This window comes from Cryptomeria japonica, chromosome 4 (assembly GCF_030272615.1).
Source record: "Cryptomeria japonica chromosome 4, Sugi_1.0, whole genome shotgun sequence".
In the NCBI taxonomy this organism is placed as follows: Eukaryota; Viridiplantae; Streptophyta; class Pinopsida; order Cupressales; family Cupressaceae; genus Cryptomeria; species Cryptomeria japonica.
The window spans coordinates 12560509-12577503 of NC_081408.1; positions in this window are offsets into that span (position 1 = coordinate 12560509).

Sequence of the window (16995 nt, forward strand, 5' to 3'; positions counted from 1 at the left end):
TATTCCAATGTCTGAATACAATCTCTTAAGCCAAATGGCCTCTTTACAAGCACTGGTGGATCTTCTGCTATCAATATCACCTACCCAGTCTAAATCCACATTACCATGAATATCAACGGAAATAACGTCTCCAACTGAATTACCATGATAACACAAAGAATACTTTAAGGTACCCTTCAAATTTCTGAAGAATCTTTTGACTGCATCCCAATGAACTCTACCAGGATTAGACATATATTTGGACAGAACTCCCACTGCTTGGGAAATGTCTGGTCTAGTATAGACCATGACATACATCAAACTTCCAACTCTACTTTGGTAAGGCACTCTACTCATGTCTTCCATCTCGAATGGGGATGTAGGACAATTTGCAGTAGATAATTTCACTCCAATTGTAAAAGGAACACACAATGGTCTACAATCTTGCATGTTGAATCTCTGTAACACTGAATTCACATACTTACTCTGGCCTAGCCATAACTTTATGTTCACCCTATCTCTTTTAATTTACATTCCAAGAATGTGTTTCACTGCACCAAGATCTTTCATTTCAAATTTAGCAGTGAGTTGTGACTTAAGTTCTGAAATCATACCTTTCCCTTTACCAATGAATAAAATATCATCAACATACTATATATATTGCATTTCATTGCATTCCACCCATCCATACATTCATAATAGCTGCATATCATGCATACATAGTCATAACAATGGATACTCTATTTTCCTGTTCTTCCATAAGAATGTAATAGGTCCTCCATTTCTTCTATCTAACATTGAACCCTCCCCACCCTCCCCATCTCGATAATCACCATCACATACCCTACATCGTGTCCCAATCAACCTAATCAAGCCACGTTCATCACCATCCATCTCTAAATAGGAGGGATTGTGTTTCCTATCCTAAGTCATCCAATACGTCAAGAAAGTTACTCTATCTGCATAGGTACATCAACTCACGCACACCTAGACTATCAACAGATACTTTGATCAAGTATCTTCGGGTCTCAACAGGTAATCGATTATGGCAAACCTAGACTACAACAGGCATTTATCATAATGACCTAGTCTCAACGGGGCTGCTATGATTCACCACAATCATCCATCCCACGCACACATGATCAATTGATCAACCAATCAAACACAATCACATCGGACAATTACATCAATTGTCTACGTCTCAACGAGTATTTTGCTTCATATACCTTGACTTCATCGGGCAATTACATCAATTGTCTAAGTCACATCAGGTCACTTTGATTCACTTACTCAGACTTTATCATGTCCAAGCGACCAATTGACATCAACTGTCACGCTTTGACTTGATTGGGGCAATTAAACCGATTGCACTAGATTGTCTAACCAATTTTGATCAATTGTATAGCATCAATCCAAACCCCACACTACATCTGCTATGTATCTCTTGCATGACCTCAGGGTACTCGCTGGCTTGTTGTTTCTTCATATTCACTCCATTTTCTCCCATTCTTTCATCATTAGTTCTAATTTCTTCTATTCTACCTCCCCTCCACTTTTCATTCTTTTTCGAGAGATCGCCCGATTTTTCAAAAAAAAAAAAATTCGACCCATCTCTCGAGGGGGCATTCCACCCATTAAATTTACATTTTATGGGGCATTTCTTCACACCTATTTTTCTTTCTTTAAAACGATGCGATAAACCGCACCGTCTCAAAGAGGGGCAAATGTAGTCACATAAATCTGTCCACTTAATTAAATGAATACTTAGTATTTATTTGATTATTTAACCATCAATTAATAATTAATTAAATTAATATTTAATTAATTCATCTTAACCCTCTTCTCCTATTAATTAAATAAATTATTCAATTTATTTGATTTAATTCACTTAACCAAATTCAGACCATTAATTAAATAAATAAATCATATTTATTTAATTAAATATTCTCTCACATTTAAATAAATTAATATTTATTTAAATCCCCCAAAATCCCACCTCTCACATTTAAATAAATTAACATTTATTTAAATCACCTTTATCCTCCACCCACTTGTATTTTCCTACAAATGCAAGTTGCACAATTATTTTAAATAAATAATTTATTTAAAATCACCTTTATCCTCCACCCACTTGTATTTTCCTACAAATGCAAGTTGCACAACTATTTTAAATAAATTATTTATTTAAAATCCTATTTATCCTCACCCACTTGAAACCTTTAATGGTTTCCCTTAAAGTATTCAAACTTGATGGCTTTAAAGTCTTCAAACTTGATGGCTTCCTTCTATAGTCTTCTTAAGACTTTAATGGTTTTCCTTAAAGTCTTCAAGCCTTTAATGGTTTCCCTCAAAGTCTTCAAGCATTTTAATGCTTTATCTTCATTTTTCTCATTTAAATAAATTAATATTTATTTGAATATTTATCCAAATGCAAATTACACCATTTAATTGAAATAAATGATTTTATTTTAATTGAAAATACCAAAATTTCTCCCACTTGCATTTTCCTACAAAATCCACTTGCATGCCTAAACCCCTTCTAGAATTTTCTAATCACTTCTAAATAACCTAACCCCTTCTCTAAACTTTGTCACATTCCTAAGCAAAAGGGAAGTCACTTCTCAAACCCTCAAAGTCTTTGATAACCATTAAAGGCTTTCAACCTTCAACCACTAAATGGCTCAAAGTCTTTGATAACCATTGAAGGCTTTCAACCTTCAACCACTTAATCCCCAAAGTCTCCAATAACCATTAATGGTTACCTCAAACCCTCCCACATGGATAAAACATTTGTTTTGACTCAACCTCTACCCAACCCAAAGGTCTCATCAGGCCATTAATGCTTTGACCATGATTATCTCTTAAACATTTGCACAAAGGTTTATCCTTGGATTAACTCTTAATCCAATGGGTAATCTTAATTTGGACTTGACCCTTAGCCTCTAGATAACCATGAGGTCTTCTCAGGCCTTTAATGCCTCCAACCTCTTCTCTCAACCCAATCCTATGTTGACACTTGTCACCATTTTATTGGTGCCAATTGTGCACATGGATCCCCAACTTTCAAACTTGGCCCTTGATTAAACCATTCAATCTTAACCCTTCATTTCCCCATTTCTTCTATAAATAGAACCCTTCTCCTCAAGCAAAAGAGGAAGCATTAGAGTATTGTTGTTATACTGGCATTAGCATAGAGCTTTCTCATAGCATCACTATCTACACTTGCATAGCATTTGCTTATCATATTCAACTATCTTGAATCTCCATATGGCATCCATGGCTAGTGCTAAAAGCTGAGAGCTACACTCATTTGGGACTTGGAGAGGAGAGGAACAAGGGAGGAGCAACTATGAGCATCTTGATTAGCTATTTTATTTTATGTTTATATGCTTTCTATTTCATGCTTAATATCTCTCTTGATATGCCTGTTTAGGATAATCTTTTGTTGCTAACACTAACGTTTGTTTCTTGTGCTCTTGTGTGTGTTGCCATCAAACAGATTTTCTAATCCTTTTTGCAGAGCATCACATACAATGCAATGTATAGGAAACGACCACCATTAGATTTATAATAAACACAGTGATATGATTTAGAACACTTCAATCCCAAACTCAACACGTGTATTAAATTTCTAGTACCACATCCTAGGACTCTATTTGAGGCCATACAAAGATTTCTTTAATTTACAAAGCAAATTACTTTTACCTTTCACCACATAGTGCTATAGCTATGTCATATAAATATCCTCCTCCAAATCACCATGAAGGAAAGAAATTTTCACATCCATTTTCTCAACCTCTAAATCATAAGCAACAACAATAGAAAGAAAAAATCTAATGGATGTCATTTTGGCAACAAGAGAAAATATCTCACCATAATTAACACCCTCAACCTGAGAGTAGCCTTTTGCAACCAACCTTGCTTTATACTTCTCAATGCTTCCATCTGAACCAATCATTTTCTTGAACACCCATTTGCAACTAACAAACTTATGTCATTTAGGAAACGGTACAAGATCCCATGTATCATTCTTTTTCAAAGTTGTTATTTCTTCTTCCATAGCAATCTTCTAGTATTATTCATCATTCATACCTAATGCCTCTTCTACAGATTTTAGTTCATCCACATTAGTATTCAAAGCAAACATACATCTCCAATCATTAGGTGAATACCTTCCAGGTGGTTGTCTATGTCTTGTAGACCTTCGAGCAAGTTGAGTTGGAGGTTCTTCCTCCTCTTTTGAAGATTCAAAGCTAGACGAGCTCTCCTCAACTTCTTGCCTATCTAGGGGTCTTGATTCAACTCTTTCAGGTGTAGAAGGGAATTGAATCACATCTTCCTTTTTAGGCTATTTTGGCTGCAATGTAACAAAAGGAGACTCAATTTCTCTAAAAATAACACTTCTACTATGAATTACCTTTTGTGCAATAGGGTCCCAAAGCTTGTATCCTTTCACACCATAATTGTACCCAATGAAGATACATTTCACAACCTTGTTCTCCAACTTTGTCCGCTTCTCCTTTGGCACATGTGCATATGCCTCGCAACTAAAAACTCTAAGATGTCTCAATGAAGTCTTGTGATGCGACCATGCTTCCATAGGCATTTTATAACAAGAGCTGATGTAGGAGACCTGTTAATCAGGTAGCAACCAGTAGCAACAACTTCAACCCAAAACTTTTGTTCTAGACCAGCATCAGTCAACATACTCTTAGCCTTCTACATCGGTGTCATGTTCATTCTTTCTGCAACTTCATTTTGATGTGGAGAATACAAAGTTGTCTTCTGTCTGTTAATGCCATAGTCTTTATAGAATCTATCAAAATCATTAGAGAAAAATTCACCGCCATTATCAGTCCTCAAACATTTAATTTTCTTTCTAGTCTGCAACTCAACCATTGCTTTAAATTATTTAAATCGATTGAAAAAATCATATTTACTCTTTAGAAAATATACCCATGTCCTTCTACTAAAACCATCAATAAATGAAACATAATATGTGGGTTTTCCAATCGAAGGAACATCTACAGGACCAAACACATAAGAATGAATAAGATCCAAAACACCACAAGTTTTATGAGAAATTGAGTAAAACTAAATGCGGTTTTGTTTTCCATAAATGCAATGCTCACAGAAATCAAAGTCAAGATTACAATCATTCAACCTTCAACAAGGTTTTTATTTTTCAAGGTCCTTAGACCCTTTTTTCCAATTTGGCCAAGCCTCTGACTCCATAACATAGTCTTCTCTGTAGTTAACCTTGCTTCAGAAGAAAGAGCACCTTTAGGTACCCAAAATCCATTTCCATCTATTGAAGGTGAAACCCTCAAATCTTCCATAGATTTACTTTTTATAGAAGTGTTATTACACCACTCAACAATGTATGCGTCTAGCTTATACAAAGTGTTGAACCTGACACCTATAGCAATTACTATAGAACCCTTAATCATCTCACATCTTGCTTCAGATAAGACTACCTGGACACCCACATCTATCAGTTTTCTCACACATAACAAATTTCGTTTTAAACTAGGGATATGCAATACTCCATTGATCCTTTTTATTCTACCATCAGAAAACCTAATTCTAACTTTACCTCGACCAACAATGTCTAAATGTGAATCATCACCTAAGTACACCTTACCTACATTAAATTCTTCATATTTAGAAAACCAATCTCCATTCTCATTCATATGAAAAGATGCACCTGAGTCAATTAACCAGGCATCATTACCTTCATGAGTCACCAAAGCTGTAATAAATGCATCACCATCTTCCTTAGAATTAGAATTAGAATCAATCTTCTTATTTTCCTTCTTCTTTGCTTCTTTGTAGTCCTTACGGATGTGACCTGGTTTACCACAATTCTAGCAAATGACTTTGGACTTTCTAGGAGATTTAAATCTCCCTCTCGATTTGGACTTATCATGCTTCTCATTCTTCTTGCTTTTCTCATTAAGTCTTCCACGAACAGTTAGGGCTTCCTTTGAACTGAGGAATACCTTCCTCTGCATCTCTTCACCAAGTAGGGCACCCACCACATCTTTAGAATTCAAAACAATAGAAGTACTACTGATAGCTATACCAAGAGAATCCCATAAATTAGGCAAAGAACAAAGCAAGATCTGACATTTCTCCTCTTCGTTCATCTTAACAGAGACATATACTAATTGAGCCACCAAAATATTGAATGCTTCCATGTGGTCTGTAATTCATCCACCCTCTTCCATCTTCAAGGAATATAATTTCTTCCTCAAGAAAACCTGATTTAATAAATATTTCGCTTGATACATTTCACCAAGCTTAGTCCATAGCTTCTTTGCAGTGTTTTCTTCATGGACATTGATCAAAACAGAGTCTGACAAGCACATTCTAATTAGACCCTTGTATTTTCGGTCCATAACATCATACTAAGCCATCGTAGTAGAATTTGAGGGCCTTTGGACATTCATATCAACAACATCTCATAGATCTCGATTTACTAGCAAATCTTCCATCTTCAGTTTCCACATCTCAAAATTCATTCCATTAAATTTCTCCACCTTTATTTTCCCTGACGAACTTGCCATTTGAAAATTCCCGCAACAAGATCAAAAAGTGTCTTTTGCACAAGCTCCCACTCAAATCTGGATTAGTTCAAAAAATCAAGCAACCCACAACTGAAACCAAAGGTGATCTAGCTCTTATACCACTTGCAAGGAAGTTAAGTGGTGGAACAACTTCCTACACTAATCTTGAGAGGGGGGTAATGCAATTTTTTTTACAAATTTTCACAACAGTTACAGAAAATGGAAATAGATATAATAATATACAAACCATAACACAGTGATTTACGTGGGGAAAATCCTTTCAGGAGAAAAACCCCACACTCCAAAAGTCGCCCAATATATTATTCAACAATAAAAAATAGATTACAATATACTTGTCAAGCAAGCTCTTCGCAGGAGTACCACTAATAAGAGATTCAGAGGTAATTCAATAGCCATAAGACTCTTACACACAACCTCTATCTCATGCACCTCATATATAGGAGATATAATATAAGAAACCATCAAACAGTATTACAAAACCATGGTCTAAAACCACCCAATAAGGTGTAGCCGACCTTATCTCCCTTCTAGATGCCCTATGACATGTCTCTCCCTTTTTACAACTCATTTATGTGTCCAATGTATTTGATATTTCCTATTTCAGTAGTACAAACCTCCAGAGGCCATAACTTGAAAACTGTGTCCTATTGATGAATCGTTTGAAGCGTTGAAAAGCTTGCGAAGTGCTCTATTGCCTTATAAACTGCTATGCCATTTACACCCAATTTTTAGGGTGTTTCAGGGCTTCTAAAGTCCTCAAAATCAAATTTAAACATTTCAGTGGACCCCTCCAAAATGAAAAATTTAATATCTTCAAAACTAGTCATGATCTTGCGACGTAACTTTACTGGAATTCTTATCTAGCCAACTAGAAGCTTCGGGGAGAATTTTGCACCATTTCGTGCTCAAATTAAAACTTACTATAAATAGTAATCTCATGTAAATGCAAGGTTGAGACATTATTTTCCCAACAACATTATGGTCTGACCGACTTTTTTCCAAATTTCTAGGGATGTGAGGTATTGTGATTATAAAGTCAAATCCAATACGGTAGGTCAATCCAAGGTGTTTAGATATGTGTGTTATTTAGAGGATCTAGTTAATACTGAGAGGGGGTGAATTAATATTAAGAACAAACTGAAATATTAAACCAAACAGATCAATACTTCATCAAAACAAATCATAACCAGTACCGATAGCCACTGAAATCAATCTACTAATCAAATTTACCAAACTACTCATTTAAGTGTTCCATTGTTGGCATTTTTGATGATTATGTTGTGATTGTCATTAATGGACACACACTTGCTATGAGATCACTTTTTTATGTATGAGTTATGCTCAACCAGTATTTGTTTCAAACCGGTATTATGTTGTAGTCTTTAGACTATCGGTGTTTTGCAAAAAAGTGTTTACCGATCTCAAGTGGCATGAGGACCTCAATTGGTGCGAGGATCTCAAGCGGAATGGAGCAAAGAAACTAAAAGCGGTAGTTATCATTTTCCCAGTCTTCATTTTTATCAACCGATAATCTATTTAATAATTAAATCAGTATTACTCTGAGTTACCAACCGGTAATCAATAAAGTTGTATAAATTGGTAATACTCTATGATGAGTTACCAATCGGTATATTTTTGTGATGAGTTACCATCCACTGACACTTTGATGGTGATTTTGTGCCGTGTTATCAAATGTGTCTAGATGCAATGAACCTAGGAACTCGCAATGTAATCCTATTGGACCGACATAAAATCAGATTCCTTTTTAAGGACATCATGTCTAGGGTTTTAGTGTGTGTAGCTGTTAGGGTTTTTGGCGGTTGATGAGTTCTTGTATGTGCAATCTTAATAGAGAAGATCAAGTATGTGTTCTATAATAAAGTGTGGATTTACTGAAGACTGAAGTAATGCTGAAATGCATTAACAATGAGCTACCATGGATCTAACTAAGCAGACTATGCTATTTGCTAGATCATTCACTTGTTGACTACTCACATCTTCGACAAGCCTAAAACCCTTAACCGGGTATGCCCAGAAAAGCCTTTGTAAATCCTCTAACAAGGTGGTTCACATCTATGGATCTGAAATCCTCTCACAAGGTAGTCTTTAATCGGACTTATCTCCTAACAGAGATTGAGATTCCTAACAGGATCTGTTCTGGTAAAGAACATTGTATGACCTGATAACTCAATGATGAACCACGAGTACCAAACCGGTACTGAGAGGGGGGGGTGAATCAGTACAAACACAAATACAGTCCAAAACTGGTTTAACAACAAATACCCCAAATGACTGACAAACAGGAATATCGGTAAAACAGAGTGCAACCGGTAACATCCAGTACAACTCAATCAGTCATGAACTGGTCACTCAATAAGCTACCCTCTTAGCTCAATACTACAGGATCATTATATTCTCATGCATAAATAGGTAAACTTAACCATCAGATCTTCACAACAGTGAGTTCAATATGTTTTATAGACAGGCATAAAACATAGAACCTTCATATGATTAACAGGTAAAACAAAGCATCACAAGACAAAAGCATTTCACATGACACACATATTTTTCACGTGGAAACCCAACTGGGAAAAACCATGGTGGGGATGAATACCCACAAGTGCTTTTTGAACTCTTTAGAAGTCCACTCTGTTAGGAGCCTTGTCCAGTTAAAGACATTACAATAGGTTCTGCTAGGAACCGATCCTGTTAGGGATCACCTGGTTAAGGGATACCCGGTAGGGTCACCTTGTTAGAGGATTTCAAGAACTCAATAGCTGAAAGGATCTCCTAAGCTCTATAGCTTCTTAGAACTCATTAGCCTCTAAGGGATTTGAATCAAGCCTGTTAGGACCACCTGATTTAAGGGATTTTGAATCAAGCCAGTTAAGGCTACCTTGTTAGGGGATTTTACAATTGTTGAAGTGGTTAGAGATCAATAGGAATTACAATGATCTGTTAACAACACTCAATGCTAATGTAGATCCGTTTAGGCTCCTCTTTTCCTTTTGCACTTTCACTTTGCAGGTATCTCTTCTCTCCTTTGGTCTGGCAAGAATTACGTATCACTTCCCTTGGATACACACTCGCAACTTTTGCCAACAACCTCAAAAAGAAACACAACATCGACCTTATAGGAAACATACAGGTCGATAGCAAAAACCCTAAACCCTAAACCTGTTAGGTTAAGCAATTCAAACAGTTTGATCCTGACCGTTGAATCATACTACATTAAATGCAACAATCTTGAATCGATCTCAAGACATTCTCCATCGTCCATTATCCACCGATTTCATGGCGCTGATAACCCATCACGCGTTATCACCGTTTGACAGACTTCACACATTCCCGAGGTAGATAGGAATAGTCATCTTCATGCAAGATCCTTCATGCACATAGAGCTTACGTGACAACATGATCTATCCTCCATCATACTGCTAACTCATCACACAAAGATCACCGATTGAGTCACACAGACTTGATGTACTCCAACCAGAAATACTGAAGTGGAAGCTACCCACCAACCGGTAGTCATACAATGCTTCCATGTGCCAGTTCCCATAACTACATGCCGGTTCACCTTGAACAAATATGCCGCTTCACTTTGGCATATAAACCGGTTCATACATATGCCGGTTCCTCTCTCTCTTCACCTATCACATGTGCCGGTTCACACCATGGCTCATATTGACATCAATGACAACATACAATATCATTATGTCTTCATACCGGTTTACATAATGCCATGCTGATTCACATAATGCCAACATGACCTTAACTGGTCTAGTTACTATTCTGCAGATAGTTACTTGTGAGTTTCATCTCATTGTGGTTTTTCCCATTTGGGTTTCCACATCAAAATCTCTTGTGTTATGGTGATTGTGCTTCTGTGGGTGAATGCCTTACTTGTTGTTTGGTTTGCATCTATGTTAATTAGTTTGTTAGTTAAACTATTATACCGGTTCACTGCTAGATTGTTAAAGTGTTTGAGTTTAGTAATTATTTGTATACTAATTCACCCCCCCCCCCTCTTAGTATTCATCAATTGGTATCAGAGCCAATCTTTCTATAAGTCTAACCACTTGGAAAGAGATATGGGGGAATACACTGTGAGGGAACTTACTCATCGGCTCACTCAGACTGAGCAAGCCTATGATGAACTTAAAGTCAAATATAAGGCCTCTCAGGCAAAAATAAGAGAGCATGCTGAAAAATTGATGGAGCTAACTGAAAACAATTCTTCTGATGAAGCGGACATGGCTAGTTAAAGAAGTTGAAAAACTGAATGAGTCCAATGCCAACCTAAGAAGGGAACTTGAAGGACTAATTATCAGAATGTGTCAAGAGATTGAGAACCGGATGAAAGCTGAAGATCTGGTAAAAGACAAATATCATGAGATCTCTAAGCTGAAGCAAGAGATTAGTACAATTACCGCTCATCTCCAAGAAAGTAAAGTAGAAAAATAGGAAATGCAAGGTGAAATAAACATGGCTATTTCTAAGAATGCAACCTTGAAGGAATCTAATGCTGCTATTGCCAAAGAACTTACTGAGTCAAAGGAAATACTTGCCAAATTCAATAAGAGCACTGTCAAGCTAGAGCAGAAGCTTGAATCAGCTAAACTGGTAAAGAATACCAATGGACTTGGTTTCTCTGATTATGAGGAAGGTGAGACCTCTGGAACAAAAGATGGAGCATCAAAGAAGCAACCGACACCAAAGGATAAAGGTAAGCAAAAGTTCAAACCTATTTTCTTTAATTGTCTTAAGGAAGGACACACTGCTAATGTATGTAGAAGTAAGGCTTACAATAATTTTCCTTATTTTTTAAACGATAAGCGTAGACCCAATAGATTCAATGGTAATTGTTATGCATGCAACAAGTTTGGGCATAGAGCATTTGAATGCAAGTTTGTCATGCACAACACCGGAAGGTATCCTCAAAGGAGTCAAGGAGTTTTTCTTGAACTCTCTGGGAATCGGAACCCAAACCGGTTTAATACCTATAATCATCAGTCAGGAAGCAATGGCTATCAAGCGGCAACCGGATGGAGAGCAACCTATTTGATCTATCATGGTAGTGGTCACACTGCTGCAACATGCAAAAGGAAGAATGGAAACATGAAGAATGGACCTTGGAGAGCACCTAGAATGATTTTCTATCATTGCAACACACCGAGTCATACAACAAGATTCTGGAGAATGAGAAAGAATATATCAGATGATATACCGGTCACTCCGGAAGGAAAGATAGATGTTGAAACTATTCAAGCGGATATGAAGAAAACCTAGAATAAGAAGCTAGAAGAAATGTCTCAAGAAGAACCGGTTTCTACACCTAGTGTGGAAGTCACTGAACCGGCAAACTAAGCATTAGAAAAGCTTAGGGGGAGAAAATGGTGAAATATTTCAAACCCCTGGTTTACACCGGTAAAAGACCTTAATCGGTATGTGATACCTATCAACTGGCAGAAGACCAGAAATAGTAAAAGTTAAATTAGGGTTTATGCCCTAATAGTGGATCATTTATTATGGTAGGTGAAGAACTTGTTTAAAAGGATTTTTCAAGTCATTTTCACTTATTAGTTCTCGAGCGAAGAAGTTCTTCAGTGCTGAGCGACAAAAAGTGATTTGGATTGCGAATCAAAGAATTTTCAAAACCTTGAAGAAGAATCAGAAGCTAATATCATTCAATAAAGTGTAGAACACAAAGCAGTATTTCAACAACTGAAGGAGTGTGTGGCGAAGTGGAATTTGCAAGTCCTAAATTTTGATTTACGAAGGTATTTTTCAAATTTCTCTATTTATCATGTCTTCTGCATCACACTCTAGCTCTAGTGCACCCATTGATTCAGTAGACTTCATCCAACGGAAGGCAAAATATAATGCCCTATCTCAAATACCCACTGGTGTTATAGTGGAGGAAGGTATTTCAGACTATATTGATTGTAAAATTGAAGACCTAGGATCTCTAATGATCCATTCTCAGTTAAGATTATTCTGCGAAAAGCACAAGAAGATAAGACTGGAATTCAATGTCTTGGAAAAGAAGAAGCTTCACAATGCAGTCTATTTCCTTGAAGAGTTTTCAAATGATCACATCTGCATCATTCTAAGCAGAGTGCACGGTGACAAAATGTGCTTAGAACGGGCGCATGACATCACACTGAAATGATTCATGTCGTCACCGATTTCTGTAACGTCGGTGAAGTGCCAGCCCTAAGGAAGATCAGCAAGACAGAAATGACCAAGCTCACCGATTATGTGAGCGACCAACAGGGAATGACCATCAATCCCATCAAGGATGATCTGGTCAAATATGCCTGCATGGTAATAGGTTACCAGATATTTTATGCTAGCAGGATCAACTCTATCCCTGCTGCAACAGTAAATGCTGCCTACACGATGATCATGGAAGATGCATCATTTGATTTATGCACTTGTATGCAAAGGCAACTTCTAGTGAACTTGAAGTCGATTAAATAGGACAATGCCTTGAGATTTAAGTTTGGACAACTATTGGTTGGGTTGTTCTTCTACTTCCAAGGTTACTTCCTAGGAGTCAGAGATATTCAGTGGTCTGCCAACCAACCAGTTACAAAGCAAATTAAGGAAAGCCTTCAAGTGGTTGGAATCGGCTATCCAGAAGTTACGAATAAATACTTTGATGAGTTCAAACGCAAAATGAGCCAAAGAATGAGAATATCAGGTGATATTGTCAAGAAATATGAAGATGACATCTGCTTCACCATCAAAGTTGATGAGTGTATAATGGAGGCGGTTGAGCCTAGACAGGAAGAAGTGGAACCCATGGGATATGAGGTAATGTATGACATGCTAGATGGGTATGCCTCTACCCTTCTTGCCTCGCCCCTTGACCTAAAGGCAAAGAGAACTGACACCTATTTGGAAAGGGTTACACCGATCGAAGAACCTTCAGTAAAGAAGGGAAAGGCAGTGCCTTCAATATCGGCACCGGTTACTGCAGCAAGTCCCAAAGTGACCAAGCGGTCACCAGCAAAGAAGAAATCAAAAGTTGCACCCGCGAAAGTCTTTGAGAGAAAGAATAAGACAAAAGACAAAACACCGGAATTAGAGGACACGATGTCTGAAGAACAACCTAAGAAGACTAGGCAAATGAGGAAAAAGACAAAGAATGAACCGACAACATCTGCACTGGTAAATATTGATATTTCCTCCTACAAACCTTTGACACACTGTCAAAGAACTATTAAGAATATTAGAAGAAAAGTGATTGGTGATTTGAAAGAGTGCTTTGATGATTTTAATGATGATGAAAAGGAAGAAGTTGAACAAGAAGTCATTAATTATTTATGTATTAATGACCAGTGGCCATCATAAATTAAATCTGAGACACCTGATTCTTTATATAATTCTTTAGATAACAAGTGGTGCATTGCCATAGAGAAGGAACAAGCAATAAGAGAGGAAATATTTGCACAATATTTTCCTAATGTACCTAAATCAGAACTTTATGAAGTGGTGGAAAGATATAAGGGCCTCTTCTTCATGAGAAGAAGGAGAATCCTGTTGCTAGAAGGAAAAGTCCCGAAAGTGGTAAAATATACCCACTCCCTTGCTCAATCCACTCTAAAGTTTCACCAAGTGGCAGAAGCCAACAAGAAAGCTGAGAAAGAACTAGAAATCACTAAACTAGATGAGGCATATGACAGTGAAGGAGTACCGATCACTGATCAAATGGAACCCATTGATGTTGATGCCTTGAATGGCAAAGATGTTACTCCGAGTACATCAATAGAAGAAACATGATAGGAAAAATAGGCAGAGGAAGAGAAGAAGCAACAGGAAGAAGAAAAGAAGAAACAGGCAGAAGAAGAAGAAAAGAGGAAATAGGAAGAAGACAAGAGAAAAGAAGAAGAATATAATAGACAAGAGGAAGAGAAGAAGAAGAAGGAAGTGGAAAAGAAAGAAGAAACGAAACAGAAGGAAGAAGAAAAGAAGGAAGAGGAGAAGAAAAAGGAAGAGGAGAAGAGAAAAGAAGAGGAGAAGAGGAAGCAGGAAGAGGAAAAGAAGAAGAAGGATGAAGATGAAGAGAAGTGGAAAGAAGAGGAGAAGAAGAAAGAAGAGAAAAGGAAGACAGAGGAAGAGGAGAAAAAGAAGGCAAAAGAGGACAAGCTAAGGGATAAAGAGAAGGAGGGAGCAGCACAAAGCACTCAAGTGGAGACCCCAAAGGCAATCGATAGTCAAGCCAAACTGGCTGACATTAACAGTCCCATTGACCTCCAATTTGCAAATGAATCGGAGTTGCTGCAAAGCATTAAGCTTTCTCAATAATGCCTAGAGATGATAAGGAGGAAGAAGGAGCAAGACATGATCCAAGCTGCGGTGGACACTCTTACCGGTTTGATACCCGGTACCAACCTCCCTAGTACCGATTCCTCTCTGGCCCATTTGAAACTCTTATGCACAGTTGTGGAGGACTAGGTACAAAGGCTGGAAGAGGTTACTAAAGCGAATGCCAAAAAGGAGCATCAAAAGGCTTTGAACACTGCCTTGGTGAAAAAGTTACATGAGCTCCAGTCTGATCTGCAGAAGGCACAAAAGGACATCAAAGATTCAATGGATGAGGGGAAATTACTGCTCAGTAAGATATGTCAACCCCATCTATTCTGTGATGATGGGCTTGCTCAAAAAGACAAATTGCAAACTGATTTGCAGACATTCATAAGCACCTTCAAGATGCCATATGATTCCTTTACCACTTATGGGCAAACTGTTCACCAGTTTCAACTTCAGGCTGCAAGAATTGATTTGGAGATCAATAATTGGACCAGGGATTTGCAGGAGCTACAATTGGTTCTATTACCAAGACTGCAAATACTTCAGATATGCTATCTCAATCTGGATGCCTTGACGGTTACTCAAGAGATGAGTACCTTAGATGCCATGGAGGAACAAGTATCCCAGATGCAAACGGAGAGTGAGGTTGCTACCTCATTACTTGAGTCATGGTCCTTATCCATGAGGCAATTTATGCAGGACTTTAAATATGTTTTTGACAAGTTTCACTCTTTATTGTCATAAACATTTAATTCAGCTAATAGAAACAGGGGTTATTTAGCTGTGTTTTGTCATTGTTGGCAAAGGGGGAGAAGTATTCTGGTATTTAAAATTTTGATGCATGCTATGTATACTCTCATGTTTATCTCTGTAACAAAGTAGTATACATTGTATCTTCTGCAAAGGGATAGTGTATATGCTTAGGGGGAGTATTTTTTATTATGGCATTTTTTTTTGTAAAACATTTAGATGTCAAAATTTTCCCAAGTGTTGCCATCAATGCCAAAGGGGGAGATTGTTGGCATTTTTGATGATTATGTTGTGATTGTCATTAATGGACACACACTTGCTATGAGATCACTTTTTGTATGTATGAGTTATGCTCAACCGGTATTTGTTTCAAACCGATATTATGTTGTAGTCTTTAGAGTATTGGTGTTTTGTAGAAAAGTGTTTACCGATCTCAAGCGACATGAAGACCTCAAGCGGTGCGAGGATGTCAAGTGGAACGGAGCAAAGGAACTAAAAGCGACAGTTATCATTTTCCCAGTCTTGATTTTTGTCAACCGATAATCTGTTTAATAATTAAATCGGTATTACTTTGAGTTACCAACTGGTAATCGGTAAAGTTGTATAAACCGGTAATACTTTGTGATGAGTTACCAACTGGTATATTTTTGTGATGAGTTACCATCCACCGACACTTTGATGGTGATTTTGTGCCATGTTATCAAATGTGTCTAGATGCAATGAACCTAGGAACTCACAATGTAATCCTATTGGACCGACATGAAATCAGATTCCTTTTTAAGGACATCATGTCTAGGGTTTTAGTGTGTGTAGCTGTTAGGGTTTTTGGTGGTTGATGAGTTCTTGTATGTGCGATCTTAATAGAGAAGATCAAGTTTGTGTGTTGTAATAGAGTGTGGATTTATTGAAGACTAAATTAATGTTTAAATGCATTAGCAATGAGGTACCATGGATCTAACTAAGCAGACTGTGCTATTTGCTAGATCATTCACTTGTTGACTACTCACATCTTTGACAAGCCTAAAACACTTAATCGGGTAGGCCCAAAAAAGCCTTTGTAAATCCTTTAACAAGGTGGTTCACATTTGTGGATCTAAAATCCTCTCACAAGGTAGTCTTTAATCGGACTTATCTCCTAACAGAGATTGAGATTCCTAACAGGATATGTTCTAGTAAAGAACATTGTATGACCTTAACTGGTCTGGTTACTATTCTGCAGATAGTTACTTGTGAGTTTCATCTCACTGTGGTTTTTCCCATTTGGGTTTCCATATCAAAATCTCTTGTGTTATGGTGATTGTGCTTTTGTGGGTGAATGCCTTACTTGCTGTTTGGTTTGCATCTGTGTTAATCG